The following is a 12,757-nucleotide window of genomic DNA, read 5'->3' on the forward strand; positions in this document are numbered from 1 at the left end:
CAATCTAATATGAAACAAATTGTGCCAGTTCAATTTAGTTTATTTGATCTTAAAAATTATTTTGAAAATTTTTTATATTATTTTAATATAATTTTAATATATTTAAATAGATTAGACTATAAAATAATTATTTTTATTTTATAAAAATTTAAAAAATATATAAACTAATAAAAATATATAATCTGATTCGATTCGATTTTTTTATTTTTTATTTTTTGATCCAAAATTTCATCTAAATTGATAATATATATTTAATATCTAAATTTAATTCAAATCAAATAAAAAAAAATCTAAACCAAACCAAACATACGATGGTTTTCTTGAAATTTTTTTTTCTCACAAAGTAACTTTTACCAGAGGATGATGATCAACGGAACAGGCCAAGACTCCTGTGGGAGGCAACAACACCAAATCCTAACAGAGTAATGCCGTGATATGATTAGATCGAATAAGCCCTTCTCTATGGTTTCATGAAAGTTCATATTCTCCAGCCTATCCACTAATAGCAATGCATTCTGAGAAAGACAATACTATTTTAAGAAATGATTTTCTTGAGGATAAAACAAAAATTGATGTAGCAAATGTTGAATACAACAGTACCTCAAAGTTCATAGGTGCTACATATTTATTCCATAAAAAAAGAAAAAAGAAAAATTCTTAGCCTCGTATTGTGATTTAGCAATAACAATGGAGTGCTAAATTTGGATATAAATCAATTAACTTATACAATTATCCTTAAGAGGTGATATACAATAGATTTAAAGTTTAAATCTTAACCATTGTAATTTTTTTTTCTAAGCTGCGACCTCTTATGTATAAAAAAACTTATGGAGTATTGCATTAAACTACGAAAATAACCAAACTAACTCTGTTGACAACATACCCAAAAAATAAAAAAGAAAGGAGAATTTAAGATATTGAGATTCAGTCTACAGTGTATACTTGATTAATGGCCTTGAAATTGAGCATTTGTCTCTAATGCTTCCTTGAGCCTTCTTCCCAATACAAAAGCCAAAGGAGGAGGCACAGCATCCCCAATTTGCCTATGCTTATGTTGGATGTTGCCAGCAGTTTTATAACTATCAGGGAACCCCTGTATGTGAAAGGAAAAGCAATGTTTAGTCACCACTCAACTGAAGTTGGCAATACAAGAAGACTTTTTGAACCATATATACATACAAGTGCAAATTGCTAAATATACTAAATTTTTACATTAATTGTTTTGAACAGGTCAGTCAGTTGCACCACAAAAGTTGCAATTAATTCCCCATATATCTTAGGTAACAATTAGAATAAACTGTAAAGATAGCTGTCTCGCTCAGCTCTCGTAAGGACTAATCGCTTTTTTGATTTTCTAATTATTGCAGATGTTAAAATTAGCTGTAAACTATTGTATTCTAACTCATTATTTGGAAACTAATTCCTAAACTTCAATCATCCAAAGATGTTGCAATAAAAAGAAAGTTCCAGGAGCAAACTTACTTGGGAACGAGCACATTCTCGTACTGTAATTATTTTATCCTGATCTGGATGAAAGCACATCCCGACTTTCCCCATAGGTTGAGGATCTGTCACAGAAGTCGGGAAGTTTCCTTCCCAGTCCAGCCTCCCGAAAAGGCCATTCCATTGATTATGACTTTTGGCTGTGTTTGGCAGGCACCAAGGTATTAAATCAGCTGTTTGTCCATTGGACAACCGAACCTGCAGCACAAATAGAGAAATAAGTACAGAACCAATAAGTTTTCCAGGAAATATGAAAATTGAAAAATGTCAGTGATTGCATCATGGCTTTCATGCAAAATCCTATTAAGAGAAGTGCGGTGAGAATGGATGTTAATCTAAGCGACCTCAGAAATAGAATGTTAATTGTCCCTTGACACTAATTTAAAATAGGAAATGGAATGACCTTGAGGTTCATAATACATTTTCGGCAAGAATGTCTCTAAAACACATCCCAATTAATAAGAAGTGTCATTGTTATTGTGACTCAGCAATCAGCTCTAATTTAGGAAAAACATAACCCGCTGAAAGCAACAACCTTAAAATCACATTGCGGTTCTCAACAAACACCATAGCCTCTGGATGGTTGAGTTAAAATGCTTTTCCTGCAGGCTTTTCATATTCAATTGCCTTCTTCGTTTGTGATACACCTATAAGGATTTAGTGAGAGAATCAACAGTAAATCTGCACTTTATAATAAACCTTGCATTATATTTGGTTGATGGTGGAAGCATAACTAAAAACAGCGACCTGCTTTCTGTAAACCTTCTGACAAGCCACCACAACCAGCAAAAATATCTAGGGTAGCAAGGCGATTCATACGGAAAACATCTTTCTGGTTGTCAATATCACTAGACTCAATTTCTCCTTCTTTACACTTTCCCTTTTTTTTCTATATGCAGCATCATCAACAACCCTTTCTTTAGATGAATTAAGTTTGATATTAGTTGGCAACCGGCCATAAAAAGGATAATTAGTCATCAGAGGAAGATGCAGATTATCCAGAATTAAGCCAGAACAACCAAGAAATAAATGTCTTGTGGTATCAATGATAAGGTTGTAAAAACAATTTGAATATATCATAAGACAAGTATAGATGCAAAAGCTACCTGCTTGATAGATCCCTTATCGGGATCATAAAATTGGTCCCAAAAGAAGACATGCTCAAATATTACAGGTGTTAGGAAAGTAAGGTTCGATCCCATAAGTTATTTGACTATTCAATGGTCATGGGCCTTATGTTTTTAGGTTTCCTTTAACGGAGTCCTAGTAATAAAAGGTAAGGGCTGGTTTTTAGTGAAAAAAATAAGGAGAAACAGATAAGGCGCTGAAGAGAGAAAAAGCAAAGCCAAAAAATAGAAAGAAAAGGAAAAATGAAGAGTTGGTTGAACGAAAGTAGATCCGTGGTCTGATTAAGTTAAAATTTTATTAGTAGCTTTATGATTTAGAGTTCTACACTCTAAACGGTGAAGATTAGGTTTTGAAGCTCTATAAGAACAAATCCATGGTGTATTTGTTAAGTCACCTATTTGATGAGATTTCTCCAGTTGTCTCTCTAGTTGTCGATTAGCTCTAGTTTTAGCTAGAAAATAACTTTGTATATCCATTATTTGATAGTAGAGATTTTTTTGGTGGTCCATGTTTTTTCCTTCTACGCTGGAGAAAGTGCTAACTTAAAAAAGAGTGAAAAAAAAAAAAAAAGAGAAAGAGTTAACAACCCAGCAAGTAGCTGATGTGGACTAAAAAGATGAAGTTTCAATCGAAGAAAGGAAAGGGTAGGCACCGCTGGAAGAAAAGAAAGGAGAGGAAAGAAGAAAAATAAGATAAGAGAAAGAGGAAAACAGAAAATAAGAAAAAGAGAAAGAGAAAGGATGAGAAAGGGAAAACATGCCATTGACTGGTGAAAGTGGTGGCTATCGATGTCGGAAACGAGGTCTTAGGGAGCATAAGTTCTGGTTTATTTTAAGGGTTTGACATTTTTTGTTTTTGCAAAGAAAGAAATGAATCGAAAAAAAAAAGTTAAAGATATATACTAGCTTTAAAAAAAAAGAATAGAGGGTTAATAGGGTCAAACCCCACCCGAAACCCGATTATCTTACCTAATGGACCAATACCTACTCTAGGCTCCCATGAATAGGCCCAAATTCCCTTACCGAGCCCAGATTGGTGACCCAAGCCTAACCCTATCTTAGTTGACCTCCAACCCCTTTCTTTTGGACAAAGCCTATATCACTTTTCAACCCAACAGTTTTATTCCTTGGGTTCAGTAGATTGTGGACTTGGGGTCCTAATGTTAAAGCTCTATTTGGGTATATTTCTTTTGCCTTTTGGTAATTTATTTTATTATGTCCTTAATTTTTTTAGGTTTTTTAACGTTACTTCAAAAATTACAAAAAATAATAATCATAATAATAAATAAAAATGCACGTAAATATATTTTTGAAAATAATTTACTTACAAATGATTAATAAAATAAAATTGTAATTTGGAAACAGTAAAAGATAATATTTTTATGTTTTAAAAAAAGATTGTCTTTAAAGAGGAGAATTTTGGAAATTAAAAAATTAAAATGATATTTTTAAGTGAAAAACAATTCTAAAAACTATGCCTAGATATTGGAGGGAATTCAAATCGTGCTTTAACAAATTTAATTCCGTTTAAATATTGAGAAATTAAAAATTAAAAATTAATTTTTTTAAAAAATTAAAATTAAATATATATTTCCTTTACAAACAAAAAAAAATGATAATAAACAAAACTATTTCGCTTTTTTTTTATTTTATTTTGGAAAAGAATCGAAAGAAAATAGTATAAGATTAAATATGCATAGCATAGATTAAATTGGCTCTTTCAATTTTTAGTTCACATCTACATCGTTCATTTTGTCTCATGTTGCATTGAAAGTAGAACTTTTAGAAAAAAAAGAAAAATATGAAAATCAAACTTGCTTCAAAAGTTTGCTTAGATATTGGGGACAATTGACGAAGTTCGGGTTATCAATCTATCCTATTTTTCTCATAAGAAAATTTCCAAAGCCCAAAAAATCATTCAACCCTAAAAACCTCGACTTAAGCCCAACGCAAAACCATTCCAAAATGCTAAGGATTCCTATGAAAATCTCATATGAAGTAGTCAATTACTGAATGTTGCCTTGAAGATGGGGTGTTTAGAAAATTTTATTTCATTAAGTTTCTTTGTACGAATCTTTAACTCGCAATAATAATGAGATCAAAGAAAAGAGTAAAAAATATATATCACTAAAAATGGGACCTTAAATATAAATAGTCAAACCTAAACTTTACTTAGATGTTGGGGAGTCAGGGTGGTCTCATTATATCTAAGGAACCGATTTCAAATTTTCATTTCATCATCTTGCATAGCATCCATTGGCATACATGCATCTATCCATTATTGTTTGTACTAGTTTCATATATTTATACCCTTAATAATCATTTGCTAGATAATTGTACCATCATTAGTTCTTTCAAATAAAAATGTTTTTTTTTTAAATATAGTTTAAAAATGTGAAATTATAGAATAAAACAAAAGTAGCTTTCCGAGGGTCACCAACAATTGTTTAAAGATTACTAAATCTATCTTTAAAGATTATTTATTTGAGCTTAAATGAAAGTCCAATTGTTGTTTTTAAAGTTAACTTATTCAATTTGGACATAATACAATTTTGATAATATTGGTTTTGAGAAATAGATTAACTTAAGAAATTTGTTTTGCAAGAATAAAGTTTTTCCAACATTGAAATTGTTTTATTTTTCTGTATTAATTCATAAAGTTTTAATATTTGAATTTTATATGGTTGGAAAGCTTTTTGAGTCTACTTTCTAATGGATTAAACAAAATCTAAATCTAAATTTTCTAAGAAAAGATTTTGAATTTTTACTAGAGACTCTGCAGTTGTTTAAAAACTGCACAAAGGGTAGTTTGAAAATTCACTATAATTCATACGCAATGAATTAGGTGATGATTTCACATGGATAGAAAGCCCTTTAAGTCTAGTTTTTAAATCTTCAAACAGTTTGTGATTTGGATTTGTATAACTCAATATATTATCAAATTAGTAAGTAGAGTGCATAACAAAAAACAACCACTCAGCTTAGATAGGATCGATTCCTTTAAAGAAGGGATCGATTGATTTTTTACTTAGAAGCAAACTTTGTGTTGAAATGGCAAGAAGGGATCAATCACCCTATGTAGGAAATCGATCACCTCTTTGAACCAATCAATCCTCTACATAAAGGGATCAATCGGGTCATGATTTTCAAAGGCGTAAATGGCACAAAACTTGAACCAATCGATCCCCCAATGGAAGGGATCGATCGGGTCAACCTTAAAGCAACTCCAATGGCTAGTTCTCAAGCTTTCAACGGTTATTATCTTCATCCAAAGCCTCCCCAATGGCTACCTCTTCAATTTCTCTATATATTGGCCACTCCAACACACCAAGGAGGTTGATGAATCAAGAGAGCAAGATCAAACAAGTCATATTTTCATTCTCTCAAAGAAATCAAGAGTTTTAGACTTAAATTCAATATCCTTTGTATTTCTTGTATCCAAAATATTGTTGTGTATCATTCATCATTTTCTTTGTACTTTATTAGGTAAACACTCAACCTTGAGAGGTATTTTAGTTTGTAAAAATTATTTGGGTTATCTTGTAGACAAGAGGTGAGGTATCCTCTTGATATTGTAAGGGTAGAGGTTGCTATCTAAACCTTGAGAAAAAGATAAAGATTTTGTACAAGATAGGTTTGTATCTTATAAGAGTTTTTTTTCAATTAGTGGATTGAAGCCTTTGTGTGAACAATCAAGAGAGAGAACATAAGTGCTTTATGGAGAAGGAACAAACCTATATAAATCACTGTATTTGATTTTTTTATCCCTATCTCCTTACAATTTATTGTTGTTTATATTTGATTTTAGGTCCATTAATTGTAATTGTTTGCATTATATTTTCATAAAAAATGGTTATTGTTTTAATTTCTATTAAATTATATTGAAATCATTTGTTTGGTAAGAATTTGGAGAAATCAAATTCACCCCCCTCTTAGATCACCATATCACTGATAAAGATAACATAATGTTATAATAAATCTTAGATGAAAAGAATTATCTTTAAATTTTGCTTAGATGTTGGAGAATTTTAAGATAATTCTTTAACCTAAAGATTTTTGCAATGTTCCAAAATAAAAGACTATAAAATCTATTTTATTTTTCAAAAAATAAGGGAAATTATAATTAAATTTCAAATTGAAACCATTTTATCCAGCCTTGAAGATAATGCATGATTAATTAGTACCAAATTTCGTGGATGCTATGGGGGTGCTAATCCTTCTCCATGCATAATTGACTTCCGAACCTAATTTTATTTTTGTAGACCAAAATTATCTTTTTGATAAATTTTAAACTCATTTTACTACTTTATTAAAGAGATAAACTTTTGGGTGGCTAATCATACCTTAAAAAAGATTGGCTGCGACTTCTTTCATTTTTCTTGATTATAAAATTAAATGTCTAGTGGTCCTAAAATCGTTATAATAGCTTGGCGAATCCACTAGGGACTTTTTTTTAGAGTCAAGCAAAAAATTAATCAGACGTTATCCGAATTGTTGAATTTTACAGTTTTAGTTTATATTTAATTTTAATTCCCTTCATTTTAATTCTTTTAAAAAACATTGCATGTTAGTATCATACCTTGATTTTGTCATTCGTTTTTCTCTTATATTGTTTGATTGATATATCTCTTTGCACACACTCTGCATAGGCATGCATAGACTCTAAACCCAAGCTCTGTTTCTATTATAAAGAAGTTAAATAGCTATATTCTCGTGAGGTGATAACCTCTACATTTGCTAGCAAAATACTTTCACTTAGATTAAACTCTTTACGTTTGTAGCCTATCATAGGTGAGGGTCGAGGTGCCTTACTAGTCTATAATGGATGATGATGTGAGGAACAATCTAGGAAGTTTTAGATATGTAAATTCCCAACACAACATATAGTGAACCTTAATAGACCAATCTTTGGAAAAGCTATGCCGACCTTTTTCATAGAATTACCTAAATTAGCACACATGAAAAATACTCTGATGCTACCTTTATGGGTCAAAATAATCGAAAAGAAATTTACTTTAAAAGAAAGAAGAAGAAAAAATGCTTCTAATAAAAATTTTTTATACTGTTCAATTTGTCTAATGTTTGTTTAAGAATTGCATCTTCAAAAAATGTTTTGTTCATATTTTTCAAAGAGAAAAAAAAGAAAAGAAATGCAAAAATTATGAAAGAAAAAACAAACATAAGTAATTTTTCTTAATTTCTTTATTACCTAAATAAGAAGTAATAGCATGAAAAAGAAAAGTATGAAAAAAAAAGATTTTACCTTTTTTACTTTAACCAAAATTTCTTTTGAATGAATTTAGAATTGAGTTTATTTGTATTTTCAATGTACCCTCACTTTAAAAAAAAAAAAATTTTGGAACTGGCCAAGTAGACTAATGGGCCTTGCAAAAAAATGATTTGGTAAAAGTTCAAAAATAATAAAAAAAAAAACAAACATAATTTTTTTCAAAAAAAAGATAACAGAAAGTTTTTCTTAAATTATTTGTTGGCTAATAAAAATAAAAATAAAAACTTTTGAATCCTGATCATTCCATGTGAAATAAAAAGAATATATGTGTGTTTTTAAATTTTGCCCATTTTAGAAAAATTTAACAAAAAGTCAACATTGTCTAATTCCTCGTATTTCATTTAATCCTATTTGTATACATTCTCATGTTTTTGGAGTTGGAAAAATTAAAATGATACATGCACTTCGTTTCATGCATATATTAATAGATAATATGTATATTTTATCTCATGCACATCTTAATTAGGTAGTACATGCATTCTATATCATGCATATCTTAATAGATAGTACATGTATTCCATCTTACGCATGTCTTAATGGTAGTGTCAAATTTGTTGGGTTTGCATAATACATGCATTGCATTTCATGTAAGCATAACTTGTCATACGTATGGTATACCAATGCATTACATATAAGTGTATTTCATCGGTCATACATCTGATTACTCATGTGATATGTCATTATATTTTATGCTTATGCATTCATAAGTGATATGATTTTAAACTTACATTATACACACATTGTATTTCATACAAACATAAAATGAAATAAGACATTAAATTCATGCATACACGTTCATAAGTTTTATGTTATACATATATTGCATTTTATACAAATTTGTCTCATCATTCCTTTCATGTACATATATTCAGAAATGGTACAATTACCATCATACTATATAATAGATACACTTCATTTTATGTAAATATGATTGGTTATTTGATGTATAGACACATATAAATAATGTGAGTCTCATCAAACTCAAATGCTATATGCATCGCATTTTAAGGAAAATATGCATCATCCTTATCGCACACACATTCACAAATTCATCATGAAAATTTCATGTCATCCATACATTTATTTAATTTTTCTCTATGATATCCCATCATTTGTTGAATAAAGAGTGCTCCCATAGGTAAAAAAAAATTTTCTAAAGTTCTTACGAAGGAATATCATGATCATAGAAATTTGATAAAGCCCAATTCGTCTTCTAGCTAGCTTTTTCAGCTAGTTTACTTCCTTTTGTCTAAGTTTAACAAGAACTTTGAAAAGTTGAATATTAGAAAGGATTAAACATGCCTTACTGAATGGGTCTAAAAAGAAAAACAACATTATGGAATTAAAAGCATAATCATTGATCATATATGACCTCTGGTCTTTATAGTATTGTACATCATTTTGTTTCTGAAATTCTTGAAAGTGGACTATTGTTCCTTTAAAAAAGGATGAATTTTAATTTTCAAACTTTGTAAATAATAACACATTGACTGGTTAGAATGGATTTGTAAATATTGCTTTTTATATACTTTCTAACTTTTGTTTGAGACAAATTCAAAATAAATTGATTTGTAAAACATCATATAAGCAATTTTCAAGATCATAAAAGAAAACTAGGATAAAAAGGAAGCAAAAATTTTGGAAAAGTAGATTTTTTTGAAAACAAAAAGAAAAGGAAAAAGGAAAAATCCATAAAAAGTGACAAGAGTTTTGAAATAATTGGTGATCACTATTAGAAATAAACCTATCCAGTTCTTCACACCCTTCTTCAAATATTCTCACGTTCCAAACCACTTGCATGATTTCACTAATCAGGCTTAATCCCTTATGGAACATGATCTTGAATTCGTAACCCTTATCTTCACTTGATAATGTCCCTAAGTGATGAACAATGAGATAATTGATTTACAAAAAAGAATAAAAACTTCTTGAACTTTTAGAAAACCAAGCAAATATGATATTGTTTTTATCTAGATGTTGGTAATTTGATGTCAAGACTATGCCAGAGTCCCAAATTTGCCAAAACCAAAATACCCAAATTTCATCAAATGACCTCAAACACATAAAGGTCCCAACTCTTACCTTACTTTATTCCATGTTTTAGGGTAAATCAACCAAAAGAACAAATCACCCATTACCCTTTAGACAACTTGATTTGTGCCACAACTGTCTCTTTTATTAAATGACACAAATGATTTAAAACCCATTTTTGGTTTATCAACATCATTGTTATTTGAAGGGTCACATTGAAATGGGATGTTTTCCACGAATCATTTTCGACAAAGTGGATTGATGTGTAAGTTATGAGGGGCATGTAAAAAAAAAAACAAAAAATGATTGTGGCATCATGCATCTTAGAAGTTTAATAAATCCAAACAAAAACTTGAAAAATTAAAACAAAAAAAACCCAAAAGTTTGTAAAGGAAACCAAAAGAAGCCAAAATAAAAACAAAACCAAAAGAGAAATTTGAAAAAACAAAAAATCCTAAAAAAATTTGAAAAAAAATCTTTCTTTGAATTCTTTTTCTTGAAAGAAATTTTTCTTCAACTTAAGTGATCATGCTTAAGATGACATATGACTATCTTTCATTATCCTTTCATAAACAAGAAAATTATTCCTTTGCTACCTTTTTAAGCCAAATGAATTATTTCTCAAAAAACCTTAACTAAGTACCACCCCCTATATTAGGGGCAAAGAAAGGACATATTCAAAAATCACATATGACGAGGTCTTATTCTAGGCATAAGGAAATAACCTTACATGATTAAGGGTAAATATTTTATAAAATGAGTTCCCAAAAAGTTTTGAACCCATAAAATCATAAGTGGATGTATGCAAAGAAAAATAAAGAAAAAAAGGTAAAAAAAAAAGGCAAGAGAAAAAAAAGTAAAATAAAAAAAAAGAAAATGATGATTGAATGGAAAATGTAGAAAATGAAAAAAAAATCCCAAAAGGAAACCTATATATGAGGTGAAATGATCTTTGGTTTAATCACCCTTAAATACATTTTGGGCCCATTTATCCTTTCCTTTTGAAACTTGAATTTGGCTTACATTACGTCTTTAAAAAATTTCATATTGGATCAAACATGAATGCTTAAATTGAGAAGCTTTTCTTTGAGAAACCATTATAAAATTTATGAATCATTTGCTCTCTTTCATTTCTAAGATACTTATTTGATTTATTAACTCATTTTGGATAAAATTAAAACTCTAAAGTATATGGTAAAATGATCAACAAAAAGAAAAAAGAAATAAGGCTCTAGGGTGAAACCCAAAAGGGTATTCTAGAGCAAGGTTGAAAGTAATGAAACCAATCATATGCTTAGAAAGTAAGAGAAACCAATATGAAGCCACCCAAATTTTTGAAAGATCTAAGAATGTTGATGCACTATAAGTTTGAAATCCATCAAAGGATTAATTTTGAAAATTTAAGCATTTTCTCTCAATCCTAAACAACCTTTCAAAATTTTGAGCCTATCATAGCTAATCTTAATATTAATCAAAATGTCACATTTAGAAACTAAAGAAAGTGTCAAACATGTTGGGTTTTCTAGGGATTTTTGCTTTTTAGAAATTATGTCTCATTTGTAAGTCCAGATAAAAAGTATGCATCTTTTTTGCTTCCCTTCAAATGGTGATTCTTTCTTAAATGAATTGAAACCTTGGCATATTGAACCGTTCGATCCATTGCTATCTCTTTCATTTCTAATAGGGAAGACCAATTTTCAAAAGACTCTAAAGTCATATTTGTTTGGACATTTTATTGTTTATGACCATAGAAACTTAATTATGTAGGGTAATTTTGTTGATCATTTTAAAAATTTTTGAAAGATTAAACATGCATTTTTGTGAAAAATGAGAAAATCGTGCTTGGGTGTGAAAGAAAATTATTGAATTGTGAGAACTTTCAAATTGGTTTGGATTCAATAAAGAAAAATTTTTTTGTTGAAGAATTAAGGACAAAGAAAAAAAATATTTGAACTAATTTTATAGGCGCTGTAAAGGTACTAATTCTTTCTTACACATAACTGACTCCTGAATCTAATTTTATTTTCATAGACCGAAAGTATTTTTTTAATAAACTTTAAATCCATTTTGCTATTTTATTAAAGAGATAAAATTTTTCTGTGGCCAATCACATTCTAAAAAAGATTGGTGACAACTTCCTATGTTTTCAATAATTTAAATTTTTACGTCTAGCGATGGAGTCTTCAGACCAATAAGTTATGACAAATCTCAATAAATAATTTTCAAATCTTGAAAACAAAATCACAATCTAAAAAAAATCATTAAAAAATCCACATTAAATAACAAAAATAAATAAAACTATTTTGGGCCTCTTTTTTATTTGGGCTTAAAATTCAATGGCATAATTAAAACCCTAATATCAAATTAAAGCTTGAAGCCTAATAATATCGATAAGACTTCGAATAAAATTGAGTGTTTACAACTAAACAATAAGATAATCAAAGAACAATTAGGTATTATGTTGTCCCAAATTAGATGGCTTCTAACCTAGCATTAGAAGATCGACCATTTAGGCTAATAACTTTGAATTGAAGCCATCTATTGTTAACATAATTTAGAATTCAGTTCAATTTAGTGGGTTACTAGTGATGACCCTAATTTACACTTGTCTAATTTTATGGAAATTTGTGATACTTTTAAATATAATGGTGTGACTAATGATGCCATTTGATTAAGACTTTTTTATGTATCTCTTAGGGATAAAAAAAAGAGTTGGCTAATTTCTTTTTTATTAAGCTCCATCACTACATAGGATAACCTTGTTCAAAGGTTTCTAGCAAGATTCTTCTCATTGGCTAAAACCACT

The 12,757-nt window shown here is 29.3% G+C and overlaps 1 long non-coding RNA gene across 1 annotated transcript; it reads right to left on the bottom strand.

The window, feature by feature from the left end:
• Positions 1–518: 518 nt before the first annotated feature.
• On the bottom strand, positions 519–2,562 carry LOC111274300 (uncharacterized). The gene is made up of 3 exons (XR_016334269.1): positions 2,039–2,562; positions 1,483–1,701; positions 519–1,093 (listed from the first exon to the last, which is right to left on the bottom strand). It is a non-coding gene; the product is annotated as an uncharacterized LOC111274300 (long non-coding RNA).
• Between the last annotated feature and the right edge of the window lie 10,195 nt (positions 2,563–12,757).

This window comes from Durio zibethinus, chromosome 26 (genome assembly GCF_047325235.1).
Source record: "Durio zibethinus cultivar Kanyao isolate XHJ-2024 chromosome 26, ASM4732523v1, whole genome shotgun sequence".
NCBI lineage: Eukaryota > Viridiplantae > Streptophyta > Magnoliopsida > Malvales > Malvaceae > Durio > Durio zibethinus.